General features: G+C 37.0%; 1 pseudogene; it reads right to left on the bottom strand.

Annotated features, from left to right (window-relative positions):
- The window catches only part of LOC100342313 (heterogeneous nuclear ribonucleoprotein C-like), a 99279-nt pseudogene that overhangs the window by 61565 nt on the left and 22690 nt on the right, over nucleotides 1-15024 (bottom strand).

The raw sequence follows: 15024 nt of genomic DNA, 5'->3' as shown, positions 1-15024 counted from the left end.
TCATGCAGCTATAACCAACTTATCTTTGATAAAGGAGCTAACAACAATCCCTATAGCAAGGACAGTCTCTTTAATAAATGGTGCTGCGGAAAGTGAATCTCCTCATTCAGAAGTATGAAACTAGACCCCTACCTTATACTTCACACAAAAATCCACTCAAAATGAATCAAAGACCTAAATCTATGATCCAATACCATCACATTATTAGAGAACACCGGGAAAACTCTGCAAGGCATCGCATAGGCAGAGACTTCTTGGAAAAGACTGCAGAAGCACAGGCAATCAAAACCAAATTGACAAATGAGATTACATCAAGCTGAGAAACTTCTGCTCTGCAAAGGAAACACTCAGCAAAGTAAAGAGGAAACCAAAAGAATGGGGGAAAATATTTGCAAACTATGCAACTGATAAAAGGTTAACATCCAGAATCTATAAAGAGCTCAAGAAATCCAACATTAACAAAACAAACAATGCAGTTAAGAAATGAACAATGGACTTGAACATGCATTTTTCAAGAGAGGAAATTCATTAGTGGCCAACAGACACTAGAGAAAATTCTGAAGATCAATAGCCATCAGGGAAATGCAAATCAAAACCACAATGAGGTTTTACCTCACTCCAGTTAGAATGACTCTTTTATAGAAGTCAACAAACAAATGCTGACAAGGATGTGGGGAAAAAGCTACCCTGGACAATGTTAGTGGGAATGTAAACTGGTGCAACCACTGTAGAAGACAGTATAGAGATTCTTCAGACATTTGAAGGTAGACCTAACATAGGATTCAGCTATACCACTCCTGGGAATTTACCCAAAACAAAAGAAATAAGTATATGAAAGAGTTATCTGTACCACCATGTTCATTGTAGTACAATTTACAATAGCTAAGATATGGAATCAACCCAGCTGTATATCAACTGATGACTGGATAAAGAAATTATGTTATTCATACACTACGGAGTATTACTCAGCTGTTAAAAAATTGAAATCCTGTCTTTTGTAACAACTGAAATCATTATACTTAGTAAAATAGGCCAGTACCAAAAATACAGATCTCATATGTTTTCCCTGATCCAAGGTAACTAATAAACTACCTGAAATATAATTTATTGGAGTAAAATAAACATTTTGAGAATCAATGATTGTTTATAGCCTATGTGTCTTTGGTAGAGTAACTGTTTTGTTTTCTTTTCATAATATTTGTTGAACTCTTTTACTTAGGGTAGGGTTAACTATACAATCATTAAGTGTATTGAAAAAAGATCATTGTAAAAATTAAGAGTGGGAATCCAGAGATAGAGGAAGTAAGTGTTGGAGTGTGGGTGAGAGTGAGGGCAGGGATAGAAGTACCACTATATTCCTAAAACAGTATAAAGGAAATACATGGAACATATGTAACTTAAATAAAATATATTTAAAACTTGAAAAAAGAAAAAGCACATCAACATATCTATGTTTTTGGGCTTTTGCATGTCTTCACTCATTTAATATCTTCAGATGCTTAGAACTGCATTTATTACATGTTAAGCATTATTAGCTTTTATCATCATAAACATTTTACTAAACTCCTATTATATCTAGTTTATAGCACAAATTGTTAGAAGTTTAATGGCAAAAGCTACTTACACTGTGACAAAGTTCATCAGATGACTAGTGTCACAAATTTTCAGGGTTAAATAGATAAGAAAGAGATTACTGTCCTTAAATAACCCTGATGGTTAAATAGCAAAGAGTAGGGAAATACAAAGACAAGTAATTTTTATGGTCAGCTCTGTAAACAGTCTTGCACTTTGCCAATTAAAACACTTAAAAGATAACAAACCAATTGTTTTCCAAAGTAAATGCTTGCATTAATTTATTTTTTATTTCTTTAAAAGACATTAAGATTGTTTTTAATACCATTACTCTAGAAAAATCAGTGTGGCAATATGATTATTTTTAGAGGTAAACCACCAAAACAGACCTAGAGTGATTCCAACTGTGGTCAATGCTACAGTGAAAAATAAGTGGTATGAAATTAGAGGCTATGTAAATTACTGTGGTAAGTAAATAGGAGAGAGGAATAAAAGTAACACAGAAAGGTCCCCTAACTGTTATTTTGGTCTAATTCCCTGTCTCTATCCATAAGGAAATTGGAGTTGGGAGAAGTGAATTAACTTGGGAGAAAGATGCAGCCTGAGATTAAGAGTCCACAATTCTTATCCCTCAGCATCAAGGTCTTGCTCACATTCAAACCATTCTGTTTTAACTGGAACACCAGGATAAGAAGATTTCAGTGACCTCTTCTAACACTTACTACAGTTCATTTCAATCCTACCTTTGAGAGAATTAACAGTGATTTTGATATTTCCTCAGGTTCTTCCAAGAGTTTTGATAATGTGTGCAAAAGATCCTCAAAATCTGATCACACACACACACATAGTAGTGCTGTAGTTTTGATTGCGCATATGATTCTCAAGTGTGTTCTGACTTTATGGGAAGAAATCAGCATTCTATACTTCACCTGAGTATTAATATACATCACCCTGCATACTACTGCTATGCGCTTAAGCCACAATTATTAGTTGAGAACCATAAAAAACAACAGAGAGATACCAAAAAGTATAATTAATATCTCTCCTTTTTCAAAACCCAAACTTTATTTAGGGTTTTTTTATCTACATAATAGAAGTTTCAAAGAACTGCTATATTCATTGTCTTATTCAGTTCTCAGAATATTCCTATGAAGCAGCCAAAGCAAATACTTTTATCTTGTTTTAAAGATGGATGTGTCAGTGTTCATGGAGGTCTCAAAAACAATAGGTTTCAAAAACTAAACTACACTAAGCAGATTATACAGATTCTTAATGATTAAAGACATAACTCATTTTGCAGCCAATTGTATATAAATATATATATATATATATATATATATATATAGACAGGCAGAGTTAGACAGTTGGAGAGAGAGAGAGAAAAAGGTCTTCTTTTTCTGTTGGTTCACCCCACAAGGGCCGCTATGGCTGGTGTGCTGCTGCGGCTGGTGTGCCGTGCCGATCTGAAGCCAGGAGCCAGGTGCTTCCTCCTGGTCTCCCATGCGGGTGCAGGGCCCAAGCACTTGGGCCATCCTCCACTGCACTCCTGGGCCACAGCAGAGAGCTGGACTGGAAGAAGAGCAACCGGGACAGAATCCAACACCCCAACCGGGACTAGAACCCGGGGTGCCGGCACCGCAGGTGGAGGATTAGCCAAGTGAGCTGTGGCACCAGCATAATTGTATATTGTTGAATAAGTAATATATAATCTATTCTGTTTAACTCCTTTTCCTTACATTACAAAAATAATTGTGCTTGGATTTCCTTGCAGTAATTTCTTGGTACCTGGGCAAAGTGTCTCCTTGACCAGGGTTATCAGATATAGAGAGATGTCCCTGAGCTGGACACCTAGACTGGCTCTCATTGGGTTATTCTGGGAAGGTATTATGAATTCTGCATTCTTAAGAATGAGAAAACCAAAGGCCAGAGGTTTGAGTAGAGAAGAATATGCATTGATAGCATGCAGGAAAAGGGAATTAATTCAATGAAGAATAAACATTTAATTAGCACAAAGGCTAGTTTAGCTAACAAAGCAAAAGCTGAAGATAAGTCAGAGAGAGAAGTGACTGGATTAGAAGACTGAGAGGATGCATAAGATGTTGGCTGAACCCCTGTAGCAGTGCCCTGAAATATCAAGGGCAAAGAAATGAAACCATTGTAAGAATATGAGGCTGGCAGGTATCATCTACAGATGGGAGAAACCTGGTAATTAGCAGAAGCAAGGACACAAACATTTCTGACCATTTTGGCAGCACATTATTTGACTCATGTCTAACATACTAATTTAATAGCAACCATCTTCTGAGTTCCAACAAATTAAAAAAAAAGAAGATGGCACACTTTCAACAGAACTGCAAGTGTTTTAAGTAGAGTGAGGAAATCTATGAAAGCAATGCCAATGCTTGGCAATGTCATGAACAGAAGAGTCTCAAAGGAAAATGCTTCACAAGGACAAGGTCAAGAACACCGTGGGACAATTTGATGGACAACCTTAATTAATAAATTTTTGTATGCTGGAAATCACCACAGTAATCATGAAGCAGGGATACAGCTTAGAAACATTTCCTATAAGGCCAGGTTTGTGTTTTACTTCAGAAGTTTTCATAAGATTACATGCAGGCTACAGATAAACAAATGCATAGTTAATTTGGCTCAGGTAGGAAAAAAGAGGTTAATTGTATGAAATACCGCCTGAGTTTCCTGAACTAGAACAACAAAAAGATAAAAAAAAATAATACAGAGAATGAATGGCAGCAATTCAGTAAGGAGTAATTGGCCTTCAATATTATTTTAAATTATATTTAATAAAGGAAAACATTTTTATATAAAGAGCTGTTAAATTAGAAAGCTTGGGTGAACATATCAAATTATCACTTGTACAAACATTAATTATAAAAGTAATATATTGGTTATTATGAATAATACCAAATAAAGGACTCTAAATAATTATCCTTTATAGATACCTTTCAAAGTTGAGAATACAAATGGTTAGTATAATTAAACACAATGATGGCTTGACTCTCTAGAAACCTCAAGATGTATGAGGACTGATATATTTGGGTCAATATAGCAGATACTCTGCTTTGAGATAAATTCTGTAAAACTGTGGAGCTTTGTCTTAATGCCAATTAACCTAATAATTTTTATAGCTTCAACAATTTAGTGCTTACTATGCACATGGCACTGTTTTGGAAATTTTGCCAGTATTATTATTGCATTTATTCTTCATACCAACTGTGAAGTATGTTCTATCTACTATTTATACATGAAGAGAATGTAATTAATATGCCCACATAATGTTGCTAGGTCGTATCAAAGACAGAGGCCAACCCAGATATCCTGACCCCAATTCTATGTATTTTGCCATGAAACTCTATTATCTTGAGTTAAATAAGGTAATGGGAGAGCATAAATATATGGAAATTGTGAGAAAGTAAATCAGAGATGTGGTAACAGATCTTTCTATCATAGTCATTACCTATTATATAGATAGCCTACTAGTTGTTCAGCAATTGGTATGTTATGTAGATACATCTCACAAAGCAATTATAATGTACCTCCCTTATGTATGAGAATAATTTTGGCTACTACAATTATCTTATTCCCATAATATTCAGACCTTCCCTGGGATCTCAAGGATTTTTACTATCTAGCTTATCTTCAAATAATCATAGTTACACTGAAGAAAGTCAAGTCCAGGGAGTTACAATGTGGAGAAATAGGGACCAGAAATGGTTTATTTCTTTTAACTTTTATTTAATGAATATAAATTTCCAAAGTACAGCTTATGGATTACAATGGCATCCGCCCTCCATAACGTCCCTCCCACCCACAACCCTCCCCTCTCCCGCTCCCTCTCCTCTTCCACTCACATCAAGATTCATTTTAAATTCTCTTTATATACAGAAGATCAATTTAGTATTTATAATTTTAGTATTTATAATTTTTTAGTATTTATAATTTAGTATTTATAATTTTTTTCTTTTATTAAACTTGCTTCATTTTATTAAACTTGCTTCATTTAGTATATATTAAGTAAAGATTTCAACAGTTTGCACCCACATAGAAACACAAAGTGAAAAATACTGTTGGAGTACTAGTTATAGCATTAAATCACAATGTACAGCACATTAAGGACAAAGATCCTAAATGAGGAGTAAGTGCACAGTGACTCCTGTTGTTGACTTAACAAATTGACACTCTTGTTTATGGCGTCAGTAATCTCCCTAGGCTCTAGCCAAGGCTATGGAAGCCTGTTGAGAGAAATGGTTTATAAAATCACTTCTCTCTTCCTGCCAGTCGGGCATACAGAGGGCAAATTCCTAGACATAAATCTTTAACCGAAAGCTTACTATAGATGCTCTAAGGTCTTCAATTTGTATTCCATTTAAAAAATAATTTAACCAGCAGACTGTGGGAGAGCAACAAAAATCGTTTGTGTACGCTTCATTTCCTTAAATGTTTATTTGCTTATTTTAGGGGTGGGGGGGTGAAGACTATCTCCCATACGCTAGTTCATTCCCCAGATGCCTACTACAACCAGGGCTGGGCCAGGCCAAAGCCAGATACTGCTGAATCTGGGAGCCAGGTATTAGATACAAGTCTCCCACGTGGATGGCAGTGACCCAACTACTTGAACTATCACTGGCTGCCTCCCGGGGTGCTCATGAAAAGGAAGCTGAAACTGGGGCAAGAACCGGAGCTTGAATCTCGGCACTCTGATATGGGATATCCACCCTCCCCTCCTTGCCCTCCTCTATAAATCTCAAGGCTTCATTCTGTCCCCTCTTTTGTGATTCTTTTTTAGAGGATTTATTTTATTTATTTGAAAGCAGAATGAGAGAGAGAGGGAAGAAGAGAAAGAGAGAGAGAGAGAGAGAGAGAGAATCTTCCATCTACTGGTTCACTAAACCAAATGGCCACAATGCCAGATGGCCAGGGCTGGGCCAAACAAATCCAGGATCCAGGAGTCTCTTCTCGTCTCCCACATGTATGACAGGGCACTTGAGCCATCTTCTGTTGCCTTCCCAGGTGCAATAGCAGAGAGTTGGATCAGAAGCGGAACAGCTGGGACTCTAACTGGTGCCCACGGGGGATGCTAATGCTGCAGGTGGTGGTTAAACTCACTTTGCCACAACACCAGCCCCTAAATGTGATTCTTATCCCACAAAACAAGGCAAAGTATTGACCAATTGCATCATACTTGTTAGTCTCTAAAATGAGTTAGTTTCTCATAAATTCTGTGATTAATTTCCCCCATCAAATCACATGGGTGATTTGAGGGAGGCACATCTTACATCATAGTGTGAAAACGCAATCAGCACTCATGTGATCAAAGTTAAAAGGAGTGGAAGGCTGATTCTTTTTGTTAAATAAACAGGAAAAAAATTGTGGTTATTTACTGTCTACTGAATCTCAGTATCTTAAATCTTCATAAGATTTTCATACTGCAGGTGGGGCAGCAGTAGAAAACAGCCCATAAATATTCAAGGATCCAGTCCCAGCACACACCGAAGTGTCTCTCTTTTTCAAGTCTTTCTTGCATCTAATTCTCTCGATAGTCGCTGCCTGATTTCCCTCCTGTACCTGGATATTTTCAGCTTCAATTTTCATGCTGTCTCATTTTGTATTTTACTGTGCTCAACAACAAAAATAGTTTCATTTGGGAACTTTATACCCTAACTTCTTTTTACACTAAGAATACTGAAATTTAGATTCAACTAAAAGTTACTTGGTTGCAATCGAGTAAGTAAAAACAAAGAAATGCAGCTGTTTATGACAGCAAAGATTTTCTTTCCAAAATACAGTGAGAGCAAGAAACTGCATTACCCAGTATGACTTTCCTTTTGGGTTCACGTATGGTAGAGATGTTGCTAACGGCCATTTGTCCCATCAACAGCCAATATATCTTTTTCCATTGCTACTTATTTTATCAATCAACTGGATACTGATGAACTAAAAATAGACTTTCACGGACAGCTTTGGATGATGACTGCATTTGGTTACATGTGTTCTGCCACGCATTTGTTAATAAAATGTATTTTAAAAACCACATTTTTCTGGAAAAGAATTTTTTCTCTTTTATTAAACTTGCTTCAATCTTTTATCCATCAAAATAGTTTGTTCCCACTGGAGGGAGCTTGCCAGGGAAAGCATTCCCCCTGCCAGGTGGGCGGCAGTGCAGAGAGGAGGTGATGAATCATTCTGTCATTTCAGGAAAATCACAAATTCATCTGCTTCCACAAGAGACAGCATACGCTACACAGTCTACGGCTACCTATTCTGAATGCCATACATGTCAGGAAGCCACTGACTGCGCTTATGTAGTCCTGCTTATTGCTAACAAAGTGCTTAATGAAAAGGTAACACTTGCGGTTACAGTTCCACTTGGATTTACCCATTGTGTGAACTCTGGATCTAAGGCTATTTCTCAGCAGCAAAGAGGTGCCCAAATCATCTTTCTACCCGGGAATCAAAAAAATACAGGAGGGAGGGAAAGACCTACTAATGGAAAAGCCACTAAAATGGATTACCATGGACTATCAGAGTAACTTGGGTTTTATTCTGAAGTTCACAGAGAATATGGAGAGGCTGCCTTTGAATTATCTGTATAAAGGACAAATTATCCTAAAATATAAATGAAAAAGTAGCAATCAACAAAGTAAAATTGGAATAAAAATGACAAACTTTAAACTCTTTCCCAAAGATTTCATTCTGCCTTTTAAAAAAACTTTTAAACCTATAGAAAAATACAATTTGAATCTAAGAAAAAAAAATATATATCCAGTAATTGTTTAGGCTTATTCTCACAAGAAATCCAGACAAATTTTTGAACTGAAAGTAATTTTCAGTTATTCCCATTTTTAAGAAATACCACTGAGTTTCTAATATTTTACTATATTTCATTTGGAAATACTTGTTGTGTTTATGTTGCATCTACTTTCCCAATTCACTGAGACCACGCTGAATAGGTGGCTGCTTGCTCCCAAATGGACATTTTACAAGCCTCACCTTTCTGGCTCTTCACCAGGTGACACTGCCGACAACCCTGCTTAACTTTCTGTCCTCCTTAGGACTTCACGATACCCAGTTTCCCAACTGTCTTCCTTACTTGGAGTCTTCCATATACTCCTTTCTGCATTCTGCTAATCCTTTGCATTTATACACTGATGACTGCAAAGTATAAACCTCTTGTTTTAAATGTTGAGAGTTACCGGAATAGGAGAAAAGGTCATACTCTGTGACAGATATACATTATCTGGCTCTTTATAGAATCTTAGGAATGTAATTTCCATTTCATTGTTGAAGAAACTGAATTTCAGAGAGTTTAAGTGACTTGTCTAGATCACAGTTTATAAGGAATAGAACAGAGACTCGAAAGAGAGTCTGACCAAAAGCTTTAGCCCCTCCCACCACACTACAGTGCTTTTTTTCTTAACAATTGGGTCTAGGAGCCAGACATTCATACAGAGTTCTCCACGGGGCATCTCCACATGCATATTCTACAGGGGCTTCGAGGTCAGTAGATTCATGGTTTAATCCAGTCTCATCTTGGAAAAGCTTCTCATGTAGCCACCTGTCTTCTTCAGAGACTACAAGTCCCAGCACCCTAGTTGTACAAATAAGCAATCAGTTATCCCAGGCCCTTCATTTTCACACATTCTTACACCTGATCAGTTTCCAAGTCCTGCTGCTTTCCCTTTTACATATTTGTACTTTGGTTATCTCCTGTTTTGTTCCCACAGTCATAGCCATCACCCAGACTCTGGCTTTCCTCATCTTAATTCATTGAGTACCCTTGATATCACATTTCCCCCTTCTCTGGTTTTCTTCTTGATGTCCCTAAATTCACAATGCTTTTATTTCCCCATTTCTATCCCGAAATTAAAGTTCCTGTCTTCTTACAAGAGCTGCTTAAGATTTAGTTGTGTAGGCACAAAGGGAACACAGAGCCAAAAGCAGTGAGTCACGCAACCCAGACACACACAGAGGAAAAATGTCTAATTGGAGAAACGAAAGAGACTGGAGCACCAGAGAAACTTCAGCACTTGACCTTCAATGCTAAAACTCTTTGGAGGCAAGGGTTCCACCCACCAGGGAGATCTAGTGCTGCAGCCCATCTTATTAGGTTATACCGTATATGGCCTCGTTCCAAGTCTCTCTAGTCAGAACTTTCCTTGCCAGCATATGCACATGCTAGCTTTTCCTACCTAACTCAAAAAAGTGTCCCAAGACCCTTAGTGGTGGAAACAGGTTTGAACCTTAGCTCCTTTTCCTTTACTGGTCATCTATGTAAATAAAGTCTTTCTTTTCTGAAAAGACTGATGTCTCTGATTGGTCTTTGTGTGCATGAGACAGTCAAGTACCCCGTCTGGTCATAAATTCTCGAGTGATTCTTCTCACTCTTGTGTAGTCCTGACTCTCACCCACTCTCCAGGATATCTTCTATACTGCATAGTAGCTTTTATAAATTTCTCAAAAGTGCAATCCATGATGTCCAGACTGCCCAACTTTAGATTTTATTTTTCATGCCTCTTGCCATGTGAGTGTAAAGTAGGAAGGTAGACATTAGCCTATGTGTGTAAAAGAGGCAGAAAGGAAAAACAACATAGCCTCAGAAGCATGGTTTGGAAGCGGCCTGGTATGGACACACCAAAAGTCTGGCCCATGACCAATAACTGGGGCAAGGGGTCCCAGCCTTTCCTACTCCCAAAAATATCACAGGGAAATCTTCCTGGCCTGCCTCTAAGGGGGGATTTTTTTTATTATATGGTGTGATAAAGCCTTGAAAAGAATTTCATGAATTTCAGTCCAGAAAGCCCTTTACCCAGCAATATCCCAGAAGAAGAGGGAGGGGAAGAAGAAATTGTAGGAAGAAGTGAATCCCAAACCTAAATGTAAATCCCAGTCTAAATGCAGTTCTTCAGCTGAGTTGCCCCATCTGGCCTGCAGGATGGACTGCTTCATTAAACTTTGCTAGCTTGGTTATCATCACTCTGTCTCACATAGGAAATAATTTTCTTATGGATGAATAAGAACCTCTGTTCCAGCCATCTCTGGTAACAGGAGAACTATATCCTTGACTACTTGGTTCCTTTTTTTATAGAATATATACTTCCTTGCTGATTTAGTAAGCATGTATTCTTCAAGATTCACCCCAAAGCACTTCAGATTCCAGGACAAAGTTGAACATGGCAGACATTTGCAATTCCAATTCCCATGTTGGGAGGGTGTCATTGTTGAACAAATTAAGCTATGCCAAAGGGAGGGTCTTACTCTGGACTTTGAATTTGGAGCTAGAGATGCATCATAGGCATCCTTGCTGGTCCTTCTAGCAGTTTCATTATTTGTCAATGTTTGGAACAACACTGCCTCAAGCCTGGTGTTAATACCAGGTGGTACTCACATTGGTGTCACTTTTCTATCAGTTCTGAGGCATGAATTTGGCCCTTGTTCCTGGTTTCACAGCCCTGAAGTCTTATTATCCAATCCTCCAAGTGAAACCAAGTTCCTAACTGCTACTGCTTTTGATGTTCACTTTATAGGCCCTCAATATCTCTTCCTTAGCTTGCAGATTCTCTGTAGAGATGAACTCTTTAAGTTAAGGAAGTGAGACAGGGTAATAGATCCTCCATCTTATGACTGAGTTGAATTGTCCCTGTATTTCAATGTTAGTTTCAACTATGAGAGCTTTTGCAGGATATCAGAAGCCTTGATTAAAAAAAATAATACTCAATTTACTCTTAGTTCCAGACAGACTGGAGCCCCCTTTGATAATGAAAACGTTTTGGCCCCTATCCATGACCAAAGATGCTCACTCACACTGCGGATGAACAAGTGGCCCACTCATGAGCTGATCATGCACTGTGCACCCTCATGTTTGAACTAGCATATATACCACCTTTACTTCCTTGGGGAATCTGGGAATTAATGACTGCATGACTCCCTACTCTGTGCTTTGCAATAAATATCTGCTTTTCTTCCTCTATCTTCAAGTCAGTTATTGGCATTATGTGCACAAGATGAACAGATCCAGTTTTGGGATTATATAGCAACTTCTCCAACCATTTTTTGGGTGTTCAATAATAGAATGATGCTGTGGGTTATGTGCCTTTTTTTTTTTTAGAAAATAAATTCTTTTGCCCTTAAATCTACTGTAGTCATTTCTGTTGCTTGTAACTAACAGCATTGATTGTCATGTCCAGGCAGGATGAAGCAAGCCTGCTCTGATCTCAGCACACTTCCTACAGTGCTATCATATACCTATCTCATTATATTGTGGCACTATCTCTCTTCTGTCTCTCGTACTGTATTAATCATCTTGAAACTAGGATAGCTGCCTTCTTTATGTTTTTATACATACCATGTCATAGGTCTTGGTACACTACAGTGCTCGGTGTTTGTTTTGAATGAGGAACCTATTTAACAAATAGCTAGACAGCTTTTCCACATGAGGTTTTTGCTATTTATTATATTAACTCTCTTAAAAAATGCTAGCAATGATGCCCAAGTAGGTAGAATTTGCCTATATTTAATTTGATGATCTAAAGTGTTCTCTAAAAACTAGAGAGTTCAAACAATCCTCTGGTTTTTGGTCTTATAAATCTTTCAGCATCACAGCACATACCTGCCTAGGGTCCTAGTCCTCAACAATTTTACTAACTAAAGTTAAGAAAAAATATTAATTTCCTAACCATGATAGTTAATTAAAATTTACTGTATCTAAAGCAATACCTATATTATTTGGACTTGTAATCATTAATTATTTGTTAACGTAAGAGAAATGGAATTGTGTGTATTACTGCATTACTGACTTAAGGTATTCCATTAGGGTTAAGAAGAGACCACCCTTTGAAACAGACAGTGGAGCCCTGCAGTGATGAGTACATTAGATGGCTACTGTCCACTCCTTGGACATAGAAACCACAGTCATTGCATTCTCTTATTGTTTGTACTCTGTTCCTATGTCAGGGTTGAATGCCACTTAGAGAAGAGATTTTAACTGTAGATTTAACAAAAAAGGAGGCAAAGGAGGCAAATTATGGAGGCTGAGTTGAACTGAAAGATCCCTAAGAACTGGGTAGAAACCTAGAATCTTAAGAAATATTAAAAGGTCATTACAGAAACTTTAGTTGAGACTGCAATATACAATTATTGATTTTACAATCATGCATTATTATTGTAAATCTACATGTAAATCTACAATCCACTTTGAAGATGAGAACTTTGATATACTTTACTATTTGTCTTCCTGTCTCTAGAATAAATACAGTGGTTTGCACATCAATAGGAATACACAATGTTTACTAGTAGATGCTGGGAGGAGTGGGAAGGATAGAGGGAGTTTAGATTAAGAGGAAAACGGTGTAATGGATTGTGAAAATATATAAGATGTTAATAATAGGAGAAGTAGATATGAGCAATTTTTGTTTTGTGAATTTAAAACTATTCTGGAATCAAAAGAAAAAAAGAAAAAAAAAGTAAGCTATGACAGGATAAAGCTCATAAGCTAATTATCCCAAAACAGTTTAAAAGTCAACCTCAAATTATTTTCTATTATACATTTGATGGCTTAGAGACCATTTAACAATATTCACTTCATCCTTTCCAATAATGTGTACATTATTTCAGTTTCTCCCTTATTTGGCTAGGAAACACTGAACAAGGCCATCACTATAGTGTTGTAGCTTATTTAAAATTTAACAGTAACATAGTTATAATTGATAACTAATATATATTTATGAACTTAAATTTTAATCAATGCTGTTGAATATGACATTATTGATTATACATACTACATATCTAAAATATTTAATTGATTTCCAAAGCTAGTATCTTTCTCAAATAGCAGGCTAGCACTCAAAGACTAACCAGATGAAAAACAAAATATATAAATGATGGAATGTTCAAAAAACTAATTTCTTCATGATTGCACCTTTATTATTTTTATTTTGCTTAGTAATTCTGTTAGGGATAATCGTATCCTGAACTTACCAGTCTCTGCTTACTGAGACTTCACATTTCTACTTCTCATTTAAGTTTTCCATCTCTCACTTCACAAACATAAACCTTAATAGTGTCCTCTTCATCTTTCATTTTGCTTCTATTATTATATCTCCTATTCTAAATATTCTCTTAAGCAGTCATCTTGTAAGGAAAAATGATAAAAAGTAAGAGTCTTTTCTACTATTCTGTAATAGCTATCCCTCATGCCCTCATTTTCCTCTATGGATACAGGTTTCCATCTCCCATGATTTTTCTGCAGTTTGATTTATTCCTTTGCATTTATTACACAGCTGCTAGTGAGAAGTTTTGCATTTTTTGGTTCACCAAAATGTCTTGTATTTCATGTTTGTTTTTTTTTTCTGATTATCTTTTTTTTTTAACTTTTATTTAATGAATATAAATTTCCAAAGTACGACTTGTGGATTACAATGGCTTCCCCCCCATAACGTCCCTCCCACCCGCAACCCTCCCCTTTCCCATTCCCTCTCCCCTTCCATTCACATCAAGATTCATTTTCAATTCTCTTTATATACAGAAGATCAGTTTAGCATACATTAAGTAAAGATTTCAACAGTTTGCTCCCACACAGAAACATAAAGTGAAAAATAATAGATGATTTTTTAAATGATGATGAAATCAGATCAGACCTACTGTCATGTTTAATCCCAGCGAGTGTCAAGTTGGGAGTTGATAATTCCTTCTTTTTTTTTTTTTTTTTTTAACAGAAGATCAGTTTAGTATACATTAAGTAAAGATTTCAACAGTTTGCACCCCCATAGAAACACAGAGTGGAATATACTGTTTGAGTACTCGTTATAGCATTAAGTCTCAATGTACAGCACGCTAAGGACAGAGATCCTACATGAGGAGTAAGTGCACAGTGACTCCTGTTGTTGACTTTACAAATTGACACTCTTGTTTATGGCCTCAGTAATCTCCCCATGCTCCAGTCATGAGTTTCCAAGGCTATGGAAGCCCTCTGAGTTCTCCGATTCTTATCTTGTTTAGACAAGGTCATAGTCAAAGTGGAGGTTCTCTCCTCCCTTCAGAGAAAGGTATCTCCAGGTACCTCCTTCTTTGAAGACCTGTTCTTTCCACTGGGATCTCACTCACAGAGATCTTTCATTTACTTTTTTTTTTTTTTTTTTTTTTTTTTTTTTTGCCAGAGTGTCTTGGCTTTCCATGCCTCAAATACTCTCATGGGCTTTTCAGCCAGATCCGAATGCCTTTAGGGCTGATTCTGAGGCCAGAGTGCTGTCTAGGACATCCGCCATTCTATGAGTCTGCTGAGTATCTCGCTTCCCATGTTGGATCACTCTCCCCTTTATTTATTCTATCGGTTAGTATTAGCAGGTACTAGACTTGTTTATGTGCTCCCTTTGACTCTTAGTCCTTTCATTATGATCAATTGTGAACTGAAATTGATCACTTGGACTAGTGAGATGG

Source organism: Oryctolagus cuniculus, chromosome 13 (genome assembly GCF_964237555.1).
Source record: "Oryctolagus cuniculus chromosome 13, mOryCun1.1, whole genome shotgun sequence".
Classification (NCBI taxonomy): domain Eukaryota; kingdom Metazoa; phylum Chordata; class Mammalia; order Lagomorpha; family Leporidae; genus Oryctolagus; species Oryctolagus cuniculus.
The sequence above is the reverse complement of the archived record's forward strand: the minus strand, read 5'-3'. Positions and strand labels throughout refer to the sequence as shown.